This window comes from Rhinolophus sinicus, chromosome 2, assembly GCF_057876585.1.
Source record: "Rhinolophus sinicus isolate RSI-liver-muscle chromosome 2, RSI-T2T, whole genome shotgun sequence".
In the NCBI taxonomy this organism is placed as follows: domain Eukaryota; kingdom Metazoa; phylum Chordata; class Mammalia; order Chiroptera; family Rhinolophidae; genus Rhinolophus; species Rhinolophus sinicus.
Window position 1 is genome coordinate 96695383 of NC_142502.1, and position 13725 is coordinate 96709107.

The 13725-nt window shown below is 53.7% G+C and overlaps 1 protein-coding gene across 3 annotated transcripts in view; it reads left to right on the forward strand.

The window, feature by feature from the left end:
* TFEB (transcription factor EB) overlaps positions 1-13725 on the forward strand; it is a 46520-nt gene that overhangs the window by 5542 nt on the left and 27253 nt on the right. The window contains exon 1 of one of the 3 annotated variants that reach the window (XM_074332906.2): positions 5571-5762. The exons of 1 other annotated variant lie outside the window; for it this stretch is intronic. The gene's annotated coding sequence lies outside the window, so the exon portion shown is untranslated. Of the gene's footprint in view, positions 1-5570; positions 5763-6485; positions 6620-13725 lie in introns of those variants that run through there. One more of the 3 variants, XM_074332905.2, reaches the window with a different exon arrangement.

Here is a 13725-nt window from a genome sequence, read left to right on the forward strand (position 1 = left end):
AAGGGGCAGTCATCACCTGTTTTCTTTCCTGGCTCTTAAACATGGGCATAAGGAAGAGGAGAACTGAGGTCTGGTCATCCCCTCCCCTGTCCAGCTTCCTTGGGCAAAGCCTCCTTGTTGGCGCTTCTCCACACAGAGGAGGTCCCAAAGTAAAATGTGGGGCCATGGGGATTCATCCAGGAATCCCAACAAACTCGCCAGAAGCGCACGGTCCATATTTCCCTCTCCCAGTCCTGTTCATGCTCGTCCCTTCTCCTGGCATCCCCTCTCCTCCTCCCCTCCTTATAACCCAATCCTTTGTCCATCAAGGCACACCTTCCCAGGAGACCCAGGGGGCTGTTCTGACTGCAGCTCTGGCTAGATATTATGACCGCCTGGGAGCTCTTTAAAAATACCATTGCCTCTGAGTCTTGGGGGAGGGGCCTAGGCATCAATATTAAAAAAAAAAAAAAATCCCTCACATGATTCTGATGCCCGGTGTCTAAGGACTTGGTTCTCACATTTGAGTGGGCATCGGGATCCCCTGGAGAAACTGTTAAAATGCAGCTTTCCGGGGCCTCACCTCCACGGCTTCTGATTCAGTGGGTCTGGAATCCTAGGTATCAGATTTGCATTTCTGACCATTTCTCAGGGGATGCTAATGCTGGTCCCTAGACCGCACAGAACCCATAGCTTTGCAGCTACCCAAGTAAGAGCTTTCTGTCTCCTGGGTCTCCGATTGCTTATCAGGCCTGTCTTCTTTTCAAAGCCAGGTCCCCAGGGGCAGGGACCACTCTGAGACCCTCTGTTGCCTCCCCAGGCCCCACTATGTCTAGTCAGCCCTTCCTTCCCCAGCCTGGCTCTCAGCCCCTGCCTCCTGTTACACTGACCACTGTCCAGCCTTGTGGTCTGGGCCCCACCTTCTGGGACAAATGCTCAGGAAAGATTTGCTGTTTGTTCAGAGTGGGATGAGGCGGACGAGGGTCAGCACTGGCCCTGAGAGTCATCGGTACGTGAAACAGGACTAAAGCTCCTGCAGAAGTGCCTGGAGCCAGAGTAGCATTGTTGGAATAGGGGGAGGTGCCCAAAGTGGCCCCCCACCTTGTTGCAGTGAGGCTGTAAAAAGACCAATCATGTTATTTTACTTTCCCACCTTGTGGAGGGCAAGTAGTGGATCACCGTTTGAACTGTATTTCTTGTTAATAATAAAAATGCTAAAAAGCACAAAAAGCAGTGATTCCCTTCTCCTTTCAGAGTGGTGGTGGCGGTGGGGGTCACTGCTGGAGGTAGGGTGTCTCCATCACCTTCTAGGAGGTCCTGGGCCTTGAGGACAGGGTGACCCTGGGGCTCCACCCTGGGCGGTGGGGGTAGAGACTTCCTTAGAAGCTGGGGGAGCTGGGGCCGAGGCTGGTGGGAGGTGAGAAGAAGTGATGGCGACACTTTAGCCCTGCCAGGGGAGGCAGGATGAGCTTGGCTTTGGAGCCATCAGTCAACAGATGAATGGAATGCTTGAACGTCAGCACCCTGGGCATAGGGTTTGGGTCTGTTTTGTTGGCTGGAATATCCCCAGTGCCTAGAAGAGAGACTTGTACAGAGGGTGACAAAAAATGTATAAGAAAGACATTGTAAGAAAGGAAAACTGTACTAAAATTGTAATAATATATACCGATAATAAAAGATGAATACAAGTCACATTTGACGTCTGCAATTACAAGAGGTGCTCAAAGTTGTTACCATCAGCGTCCAGACACGGTCTGACGACATGAACGACTGCTTGAGCAACGTTAAACAAAGTGTCCACTTATATACGTTGTTTTGGCACCCCTGGTATATAGTAGATGCTCAGTCATCTTTGCAGAATGAGTGAGGGAGTGAGCGTGATTTGAGCTCCCCACCACGTGCCCGGAAATGAGGACACAACAGATGCTATACCCGTGGTCTCTGCCCTGCGGTAGGCTGGGTATCAGCTTCGCCATCTCATACGCAGGGCTTGTACACAGCTCCACAAGGAGGAGCTCCCTGGCCCCGCCCCCCACTGATGCAGGCCCAGCCTTGCTCCTCGCGTGGCTCACAGTCTGTCCCTTCCCGCAGAGGGTTTGCCAACACCCCACCCGCCCTCCCCCCACCCGCCTGAATTCTACCAGTGGGTCTGTGGGGTGGGGCTCGGTTTGTTTTCTCCTGTTTGCCAAGGGAAGTCACAGCCTGTCCTCTGCCTTGTTTATAATTGGTTCTCTGGGACAGCACCTGCCTCAGTCCCCCGCGGTCCCTGAGGGGTGCCGAGTGACACACTATACTGTCCACCCCCTGCCACCTCTCGTCCCCTCCTGGCTCTAGCCAGGTGCTCTCTCAGCTGCCCAGCCAGTGCGACGCTGGCTGGCTTTGCTGTGGGTGGATTGGGACTGTGGGGCCAGCTGGTGTTGCCCCCACGTTATCCAAAGGGAGTGTGGAGGCGCCACGCCAGCACCCCATGGATGAACTGAGCACCTCCTGGGTGCCTAGCACAGAGCCAGCCCAGCAGGGGGATGGGAAGAAGGACACCGCTGCCCCTCAAAGCTGACAGCCTCGCAGGGAATTTCAGTAACCACCGAGAACAGAGAAAGGCGGAGTGATGTAAGATAGGACGGAAAAGCGTCCTAAATGAACGTAAACGCGTCCACGCCGGACCCGTCACTCTGAAGCGCATTCTTTCTTGGTTTGGAGAGTTTTTACAAAAGGGGTCCGGCCAGCACAGCGACTTTGGCTCAGCCCTTCCTACCCTCTTGGGCCCCCCAGCTCTACCGCCTCCTGGGGGTCACGTCTGCAGGCCTGGGGCAGATCTTTCCATGAGGACTAGAGACTGCTGAGTGTGAGAGGAGGCCACAGGGAGGCCACCTGAGCCACCTAGCTGCCACTTGGAAGCCCGGTGCCGTGGAGGGTGTGGTGCTAAATTGGGCCCAACAGCTAAGAACTCTTTGGAGCTGCCTGTTGCTGAGCCCCAAGGCTTGGGCCTGGACCCTGGGGCTGTGTGAATCTGCTGTGCCCCCACCTCCTCTTTCTTCCCCCTCCCTCACCCCCACCAATCCCTCTGACCCTCCTTTTACTTCCACTGCATCTGGAACATGGATGCGTGTATGTCTTGCTCTCTCTCCCCTGCTCTCTGTCCCCCGCTTTCCGTATTTTCTTTTTTCTGCCTCTCTCCTTTTGGTGTGTTCAGAGGGTACCTGCCCACATGAGCCTCTGAGGGGTCCAGAGGTATGGCCCAGGGCAGGGTGGAGTGGGTGGGAGGGTGCCCAGCCTGAGGCAGCTCCCTGCCCGTGGGCAGCTCAGGGCACCCTGGGGAGGGTCGGAGATGTGAGGGGCTGTGGTCCCCAGCTCCTGTGGGCTGAGGGGCAGCCAGTAGCCTGGGCCAGCTGGGGGACCCCCTCCACAGACTGCCCCAAGTATCATTGGATACTCCAGACCTGTGACTAACCATAGGTTTTTACCAGTTTGTTTGACCTAATTATAGTTTTGGCTTAATTTTCAAAGCCTGGTGTGAGAAGAAAATATTAGAGCTTCTATTTATTTCGATCTCATCCTTTTCTACCCCCTTTTATTGTGAAATATTGCGTAATGGCTGAAAAGAGCATAATAGCTGAAAAGAGTAAACATGTATACTGTAATAAATAATTATGGAAATGAGAGCCCAGATAAGCACAACCCAATGAAGAAACAGACTGTCCCCTGCATTCCACAGTGAGCTCGTGTGCCCCCTCGCCCAGAGGTAACTGCTATCCTCACCTTCCTAATAATCATTTCCCCGCGTTTCTTTATCATGCAACCACCCATGTATGTAGCCTTTAGGAGCAGGTTGCCTGATTTTGAACTTAATACAGCTGGAACGCCACTGAACGTGTTCTTATGGCATGTGTTTTCTATCAACAGTCCACTTGTGAGATTCATCTATGTTGTTGTGTGTAGCTATGGTGTGTCCATGTTCATTGCTGTGTGGTATTCCACCGTGTGAACTCGTCCTTCTGTTTGCATCCATCCCACTGCTTGTGAACGTTTGCGTTGCTTTCCTTTTTTTGGCGACTACTATGAACAATACCAAAAGGACATCTTTGTACGTGCTTCCTACTGCATGGGCGCATGCCTCTCTCCAGAGTGTATATTACCCAGAGTGAAATTGCTAGAGCACAGGGTATGCAAGGCATATTTCAACTTTAGGAAATATTGTGCTAAGTGATTGTACATGGCACCTGAATTCCTGTTGTTCCACATCCTCTCCAGCACTTGGTATGGGCAGACTGTTTAATTTCTGTCGTGCTGGTGAGTGTGTAACAGTACCTTATCATGGGTGTAATTTAGCTTTCCCTTCCTGTGTATAGAACGATTTTTGTACATGCTTGCTGACATGCATGATATATCCGTGCATTGGTATTTATAAGCAATGTATAAGAAAAGGAGCGTGCTCTGGGGGTGCGCAAACATTTTTACTCAGAGGAGCATGTGATCAAAATAGTTGAAAGACTGTTGTAATAGTGAGTGCCAGGGAAGGGGCTGGTTTCTAGCTTGGGGTGGGAGGGTGGTCTTGGGAGGAGACCCCCAAGTGGCAGTGCCCACCAGTGGGGCCATCTCTGCCCAGAGGTACTGAGCCCACCGAGTACTCACTAGCGCCTCCCGCCCTCCCGCCGGGTACATCTGGCACAGGAGGAGGGAGGCTGTAGGGCTAGTGCCCCCAGCAGATACCCTTCAACTTCGAATTGGCAGGCGCTCACTGCTCAGGGGCTTCCAGGGCAGTCGTTCTCGACCAGGGGCGATTTTGTGTCCCAGGAGACAGTTAGCAGTCTGATGATATTTTTGGTTGTCGCAACTCAGGGAATGCTACTGGCATCTAGGGGGTGGAAGCCGGGGATGCTGCTACATACCCTACCATGCTCGGGACAAGCCTCCATGACAAAGAAGTGTGTGGTGCCAGGTGTCAGTTTTGTAGAGGCTGAGAAACTGCTCTAGGAAAAGAGCCAGGAAACAGATTTGCCATGAACTCGATGCATGGCCTAAATGCTTTGAGCTTTGGTCTCTTCATTTGGAAATGAGAGTGGCAAGGGTGGCTGTCCCTTCCCTTTCGTGGGGCTGTTGCCAGAACTGGGGAGAGGGTGGCTGTGTCGGTATTTTGGGAGCATCCCAGGGAAGGGGCCTGCAGTCTGTTCCAGGGGTGGGAGGGCTTTCCCTGTGCTCCCTGTCCACTGAGCTGGAGGCATCAGGTGACAGACGGGCCATGAGCCTCAGCCCTGGTTCCTGCTACGCTAGGCCTCAAAGAGCTGTGGGGGAACTGCCCTGAGGGCCCCAGCCTTTTGATGAGGGCTGCAGAAATAATAAGGGCTCTCCGGGGAGCCCTGGGGCCCAGGCAAAACCATTTCTGACTTTGTCCTTAGCTGGGTGGGAGTCCAAGGTTGTATGGGGTGATAAGAGGTACTTATCATACTCCTTATCTGAGGCCCCATTGCAAGTCTGGGCAGTGAGGGGTGGGAGCCAGAGGTCAGCTTTGAGGGCTCTGCATACCCACGCCGGCTCCTGCTCTCCCTCTGTGTCCTTACAGTGTCAGGGTCAATGCTCCCTGGGTCTCCAGCCTCCCCGTCTGGACACACCTCACCTCAGCGTCACCGCCTGCCTCCTCCCGGAGCCACGGCCTGCGCAGTCTTCCCTCTACTAGCTGTCCCTTCCCGAAACGTACTCTCGTGGAAGCGCCTAGTAAACTCATCCATCCTGAGATGTAGGTGACTGACAACAGCTGAATGATTGGCAGCCTTTCTTGTCAAGAGGTATTTACCTATCAAAGACAGGAATCCCTTAGCTACCAGAAAGAAGCATGAGTGAGATGTCAAGTGTCTTTGACAGGCTGTTAGAGAAGAATTCTGGGGGCTGAGAAACCTTTGAAATCGCATGTGTAGCAAGAGCGTTTTCTCACAAGCGAAAATTGTGTGGTGGCTCAGGTCTTCCCTGAGCTTCCGAGGACTGTGCTTGGAATCAGGGTCCATTCCAAGGTGGGCGACAGTAAGATTATGACCTGGGTGTCTGGAGACCCCGGGAAGGCCCAGGGCTGAAGTGACAGGTATGTGGCCAGTCAGGAAGGTGGTGAACTGTGCGGCTTCTGGCTAAGAGGGGACATATCCCCAGGAGGGGCTGGGAGGATGGGTGGCTTAGGCTGAGGCCTTCATGGACCTAGTAGGAGTCCTGCAAATTCCTGCCTCTCTGTGCCTCTCCTTCTTGGTGCAATGGCCAGTGTGGCCTGCGGCATGCGACACCAGGCTGTGTGGGAAGTGGGTGACTGTCGGAGGCTCAGTCTGGGAGGAGGCAGGGACACTGTAGGTGGCCTGTCCTGGGTTGGTGAGATTGGAGCTGGGAGTCCGCCTGTGTTGGGTAGACTTGTGGGTGAGAGAGGCCTTCGGGGCGTGTGGTTCCCTCTACGCTGTGAGCAATCCTTGGCCACATTTGCAGCTCCCAGGGGATTGTGCAACTTCCTCTCAGGCTGAGGTGCAGGGGGCTGGGTGAGAAACAGTGCTGGGGAAAATGAGGAAACTGGGGCTGGCGCTGAGGCAGGGGCATGGCTCTGGGCTCCGGCCCCCCGACGAGTTGAGTGTTCCGGGGGGTCTCTTTCCAGGAGGCCACCCTCTCCCAGGTATGAGGGTGTATATTGCGTGTTTGTGTGTGTGTGAGTGTGTGTGTGGAGTGAGTATGAGTATCTGTGTGTGTGAGTGTGTCTTTGGGGAGGTGGGTGAGCGGGGATGAGGCTCACAGGCTATACTGGCATGGGGATATCTTTTGAGCAGGGTCAGGGCTTGGGAAGCAGGTGGCCCAGGGGAGGGGCCGTGCCGGGTCAGGGGAGAGAAGACAGGCCTCCCTCTGGGCCGGGGATGGTGGAAGATGTGTGACAGCAGGAGGCAGAGTTGCTGGCAGCCAGCCCCACCTCTGAGGAGCCACGTAACCCTGGGCAGTTTAAGCACTCACTGCCTCTGCTCCTCACGTCTCAGGCTTGTTTGGGGGCTCTGGTGAGAAGGTAAAGGGCATGATGTGCTCTGGGCGACGCTGGCCAGGCCATAGTAAGTACCCGCTTACATCAGGGCTTGGGAGCAGTGCCTGGGAGCGCCTGGCCGGTGTGTGCGGTGCCAGCTGCCTGGGGTCAAGTCCTGGCCCTGCCACTTTGCACCATGGGATCCTGGTATGTTAATGAGCCTCAGTTTCCTCTTCTGTAAAACAGAGATGACAATTATAGCCCCCACCACGTGGGTTCATTGTGAGGATTAAAAGACTGAATTCCTGCTCTGAATTCAGCGCCTGGAACCTGTGAGTGAGCGCTCTGCACAGGTTCACATTTTACTGGTATGTGAGCGTGTTTGTGTGCAAACACCAAAAAACCTGCCTGGGGTTCACGGCGATTGTTTGTTAGAATTGGGGATAATAATGGGAGCTCACGTTTCCCGGGTCGTACTCCCTGTCAGGCACTGTGCCAAATGCCCCTCCCTCACAGTCACTCTACGAAGTGGGTGCTGTTATCACCCCCATTTCCCAGAGGAGGACATAGAGGCACAGAGGCGTTGAGTCACTTGCCCAGGGCAGTGATATCGGCGAGGGGGGAACGCAGAATGGTCCCCTGAGCGCTGACAGGGACCCCGGTCCTCAGGACCTTATTCCAGCCCCATGTCTGGGTTCAGCTGAAGGTGGGTGCGAAGGAGGGAGCAGGCTCTGCTGGGAGGGGTGTGAGGTTGACCGTAGAGCCTGTGGGCTCTGGCCCGTCTCCAATTAAGTGGCCAACTAATACAAAGACTGAAGTTGCTACAGGGAATGGCTCTTTAGTAGTTGGAGTTAGAGCAGACTTCTCTGGGGTGGTCTTCCCGCCAGTGTGTGGATGTAAGAGAGACGTTGAAGACCAGCTGGTGGGCAGAACGGTGCAAAGGTGGTGAGTGTGGTTCCAGCTTCAGCCAGACCTGGCTTTGAGCTCTGCCTGAGCCGTCTACGGAGTGACCTTGGGCTTCAGTTTCCTCACATGTAAAACGGGGGTTGTTGCAGTCCCTGCCTCCTTGGGTGAGGATGAGATGAAATGAGATATCAAGTAAGATGCTTAGCACAGGCCTGGCCGGGAGCAAGTGTCCCATACACGGGCGCCTTTATCACACACGTGTTGTAGAGGGGGTCAGGGCAGGTGGGGAGTTTGGGCCACACAGATATCCATGGAGGATCATTATTTGAACTATGGATCAGGGCCACTAATTGGACCCTAATCTGGCCATGAAATCAGCTTAGTCGGTCTCAATGAACATTTTGTTAAATGAAAAAGAATATAAAACATCCAAGTGTATCGCTCAGTACTGGTAAGGTTGTTTTGTGCAGCCTTTTTTGTTTCATGTTCACGTTCATGTGTATGCATGCTGTGTGTGTGTGTGTGTGTGTGTGTGTGTGTGTGTGTGTGGTGGGTCAAATAAAAAGTATTTTTCTGTGAGTCATGATCAAAACATTTGGGGCCACTGCCTGAGAGATGATCTCCCTCCTATACAATGTGTATGAAGCACCTACTGAGTGCAAAACCCAGCATCACATTCCAGGGGCCAGACTGGGGAGTTTGGGCCCAGTTCTTAGCAGGGTATGTGTGGGTGAGTGGGCTTTGTGAGCGTCAGCAGAGACAGAGGGTGAGGTGGACAGGAAAGGCTTTCTGAGTGATGACATGTGTTAGATGGGGACAGTGAGAGGAGACAATGCCTGTGCTGAATGGTTGGCTCGGGGTCTAGAGCTAAAGAGCCACCTTGGGAGGTGGGGCTCCTTGTTAGCGGAGGGCTGCAGGGCCCAGCCTGACCAGAGGTGCCCCTACTAGTTAGAGAGAGGAGGGGGTGGGGGCCATCTCAGGGCACTGGGTAAGGGTTGTGCCCATCTCTGGCTGGGGTAGGGTAGGAAAGAGGAGAACTCAGGGTTACTGATTCTCCCCCACCCCCAAGACTTGCAGGATCCCCAGTGACTGAGTGAGACCCAGGGCCCACAGCTCAACTATTTCTTCCCTTCCCTTGGCCCCTGGGAGCCTCTTGAACATTCTCCTCCCCTCTGCTGCCCCAGCTTGTTGTGGTGGGTCTGGCCTGGGACCTGGCTCAGCCCTGAGCCCTGCTCCAGAAGACAGAAGCCTTTCTATTACTTTGATCCCTAGTCTAGGGCAAACCAGGGCCTCAGTTTCTTCATCTGTAAAATGGGCTTACTAACCCCTGCAGATAGCCATATGGGTGGTGATACTCATCTTATGACCTAATGTGTATGAACTGGCTGTAGGAAGTGTGGAGAGCTCTGGGTGGGTTGTTATTGGTGTCTCTAAGCCTGGAAGGACTGGGGCAGGTCATGAGGACATCAGCTGCCTGGCTGGAGAGCCCCCTGCCTCCCCACCCCATGACCTGGGGCCTTGGGGCAAGGATGAGGAGAGGCCTGTGACCCATGCTGAGCTGGGGGTATCCCCTGCTCTGCGGGGAAGTAGCCTGTTAGGGACGTCAGAGGATGAGACCCAGGTTTGGCCTAGGTGTGGGAACCCCAACTTCCAGAATCCCCACCTACATGGGGCACCTTAAGGGCTCCAGCCTGGGGGTGGGTCCATGTTGTCACGTGGAGGGGGCAATGCCCTGGGACTGACCCCAGGAAGGTGTGGGTGGCTTCCAGCTGGCTGAGCCCAGAGCCTAGAGCCCAGAGGCTCAGGCGTGAGCTCCCACAGTAGAACGGGGTGTTTAATGCTAGGTCACGTATACTGAACACCTCCCATGTGCCAGGCACTGTGCTAAGTACCTTTGTATGTTGGCAGATTTCATCTTCACCATAACCTAATACATAGGATCGTCTTTTTAAATTAAGTTTATTGTACACCTGGGTGACAATTGTTAGTAAAGTTACATAGATTTCAGGTGTACAATTCTGTAATACATCATCTATAAATAACATTGTGTGTCACCACCCAGAGTCAGTTCTCCTTCCATCACCATATATTTGATCCCTTTACCCTCTTCTACCACCCCCACCCCTCTTACTCTCTGAGGATCATTTTTATTATCCTGTTTTACTGTGAGGAAACAGAGGCCCAGAATGGTTAAGTCTCTCACCCAAGGTTACCTAGCTAGTGAAGCGGGGCTGAGGGCATGAGTTCTGCTTTCAAGATGCCAGGGTTGAGATCAGGGCTGTACCACTTACAAGCCATGTGACCTTGGATAAGTGACTGAATCTCTGTCACCATTAGTTTCTTGCTCTGTGAAATGGAGTAACAACAGTGCCTTCCTCCAAGAGTTGTCTGGAGAATTCCGTGAGATAAGAGAGGTAAAGTGCTTAGTGCATAATAAGGGTACAGTAAGTGGGATCGCTTCACCAGCTCTCCTACCTGCAGTGCGACCCTGGGCTCCCTGGGTCCCAGTCTCCTCAGTTGTGTGACACAGGGTATGGGCACTTTCCTTGGCCCTCTCAACAGGACCGCTGAGAATCGGATGAGAGTAAAACCCTGGGTGGGTCCTAAGGGAGGCCTTTATAGAGCAGAAGTGCTAGACTCCACAAAGCCCCAAAGCTGCCAGGCATTTTTCAGGGCTTGTAGCGAACCGCAAGATCCTGACGTACCTTGTCTGGGCCTGCTTCAAGCTTTCAGGTTTCCTGCTGGCCCCCGCAGGCATTTCAGTTAGTGACCCTAAATTTACTCCGGGATTTCCCAAGATGTGTTCTGTGGAAGGGTTTGGTGGTCAAGTAGGGATGGCAGAGTATGAGTCAAAAAACAGAAAATGGGTTTCTTTGCTGCAGGACTTGTCAGGGCCTTTAACACACTCATATTCAGTGTGTACCCCCAATATGTGGTCATGTTATACTGCAGGATATCTCAAAGGCCTGGTGTTCAGAGCTCCATTTTTCAGATGGAGAAATCGACCTGGAGTGAAGCCTAGGAAACGATTTCCCCAGATGAAGCATTTAGCCTCTAGCAGAGCTAGGACTAGACCTCAGGGCTCCTGAATCCACGGCCAGTGCTCTGCTCAGGACACCCCCTCCTTTCCCTGCTTCCTCTGTTCTTCTCAGAGAAATGTTGTGTGGGGTGTTGCCGCCTTCCTGAAGTCTCCTCACCCTTTTCTGGCCCCCTCCCCCTGGCTCCCAGCAGCGTTAGAGGGTGCCCCACTCTCTCTGGGCATTGTTGGAAGATGGGACTGTGCCCAGCATATGAGCTCCTGGAGACACTTTCCTGGCTGGTAGATGGCAATAAAGCTTCATCCCAGCTGCAGGGCCCCTAGCAAATTAATTCCGTTTTCTGAGGCTCCGTCTTGCCAGCTGTGTAATGAAACTCATCATTGCGTCTGTCATCTGCAGTTATTGACAGGCTCAGCTCGACACCACATGTGAATGTGCTCTATTAATTTTCAATTTATGTACAGACGTGCACAAGTCTAAAAATTCTTGTCATCTCTGGGGGCGATGAGGGAAGAACAAGGAGGCAAGAGGGAGACCCCTGGCCGTGGGAGCTGGCATGGTTTGGACTCCTAAGTTCCCATGTGCCCCACCTTTGATGTCTGCCCTGTAGAATGTTGCTATCCATCTCTGGGCTCAGTTCCCCTGATCACCTATGAAGTGGGCCAGTGTGACTGTTTCTAGGCACCCATTTCACAGGTGAGACGTGGGTGGGGAGTGCTGGGACAGGATTGCCCAGTTTCCCACAGGGAGTGGGTGTTAGAGGTGGGAAGGAAACCCAGGGTCTCGGTGCCGCTGTCCAGCTCTGCCTGGAGCAGGGCGGTCTCTCCAGCTTCTGCCCCTTTCGTCTCCGGCTCTTTCACATAGGGGGCTGGCCACCTGGGAGTGCATATGGGCATGCCCACCACTCTGTCGCGTGGCAGTTGGGTATAACTGCCCCAGGCCCTCTGCTGTCTGTCGGGGGCTCCAGGTGAAAGGCCACGGGGTGGGCGTGGGGTGGGAGGTGGGGCGAGGTGGTGCCTCCCTGGCAGAGTCCTCTCTAGGAGGGCTGTTTGCCGGGTTTATTCTTAGCACTGACTCATTATAGAATCTATTTTTAGCCCTGTTTCTAAGTGTTGCCAACATCTGGTGCAGCCAGTACCGAAGGGGGTGGGGGTGGCAGGGGCGACCCTTTTGGGCTTTGCTGGGGACTGGAGCCTCTGGCAGGAGAGCAAGGACAGAGCCTTCTATTTCCTGCACCTGCCACCACTTGAAGCTGGGCATGCAGTAGGTGTCCTATTTATGCCTGTGCATCGATTGCTCTGCCACGATCTCATCAGTCTAGCTCCAGCTCCTAGTGAGGGGTGGGGGAGGTGGGATAAATATTACTATCTTGCTGGAGAGCATCTGCTGGCGGGACCCATCAGGCAGGCTCTCCCACATGCAGCCTCCGGGGGTTCCAGTTGGCTTCTAACCTCTGCAGAGGGAACCCCAGAGGAGGGAGGCAAGCCCCAAGCTAGGACACTTGTTACCACCACCACTGAAGGAGGAGCAGCAGATATTATAGGCCTGACTGCCTGAGGTTGAGCTCTGGCTTTGCTCCTTCCAAGCTGTGTGACCTTGGGCAAGTCATCAACCAATCTGTGCTTCAGTTCCTTCATCTGTGAGATGAGGATGGGCATGTAGCGCTGTGAGGATTAAGTAAGATAACATATGAAGTACCTAAATCGTGAGTGCTATATGACAGGGAGATAGTGGAATTGTTATTGTTTTTATTGTTATTACTAAGGAGAAGCTCTGGATGTGCTGTGCTGTTGGAGTGAGTTGGGTAGGAAGCTTCTCAGCTTTCCTCTGAGTGAGGCGCAGCTTGGGATGGGGCTCAGAGGGAGTGGCGGTACCCAGCCGTCACGATGGTGGTGATTTCTACAGACTGCAGCAAGGGGTCGGGAGCACACAGGAGTTGGCATGTGGGCCTTGCCCTTCACAGGTTGGATGAGCCGCTTAATTTTTCTGTATATCCATTTCTTCACCTACAAGACGCTAATAGGTAGGCCATAGAATTATTGTGGGAAAGAAAGCATTGGATGTTTGTGCAGCATTTTTCCCAGTGCTGGGCACATGGTAAGAGCTGAATCCATGAGACTTTTCTTTTTTTCTTTTTTTTTTTTTTGCTGTGTCCCTTTCCCGTGTGAGGAATGGCATGCCGTCACCTTGGGAATCTGGGAGGGGGGCTTGGCCCGGAGGTTGGGAGGGGGGCTGTGGGGTCTGCAGGCATTACTCACTTCCCCTGGGCTTCGGTAACAAGAAGAGGCCAGAGAAAGCTGTGGTTTTCATGCTCTTTCTCAGAACCCCAGGGGGGTGCTTTGGGAGCCCCCAGTTGCAGGCCAGGTGGTCTGGTTCTCTTCGCTCCCCACACAGCTGCTTCATTCTCAGGTTTTACATATCAAGGTTCTAGGTACATTTTGTCTGAAGATGGGGTTTTCATCCTGGGTGACCTCCCTCTGACTCGTCATTGACTTGGGAGGTGACCTGTGCAGGTGGGCTCTGGCATCCCTGGGCGCTGATGCCTGAAGGGTGCTGGGGCCCCGCCCGGGCTGTGGGGACACAGAGGGGGCTGCCAGGCTGCTCCTCAGGGGGCAGGTTTGAGTGCAGCTCCTGCCTTGCTGCCTGAGGGATGCGGGTGCCTTGAAAACAAAACTCAATCCCAGAAGCAAAACCTTCCAGGAAGGAGTGAGCGCTGGGATTGGGCAGAAAGGCCCTGCACAGCACTGGCAGGTGGTAGGTGCTTAGGGAACATTTGAAATGAATGAGCCAAGTGGTACCAGGGCAGCACCCCAGAACAGCGGTCCCTCG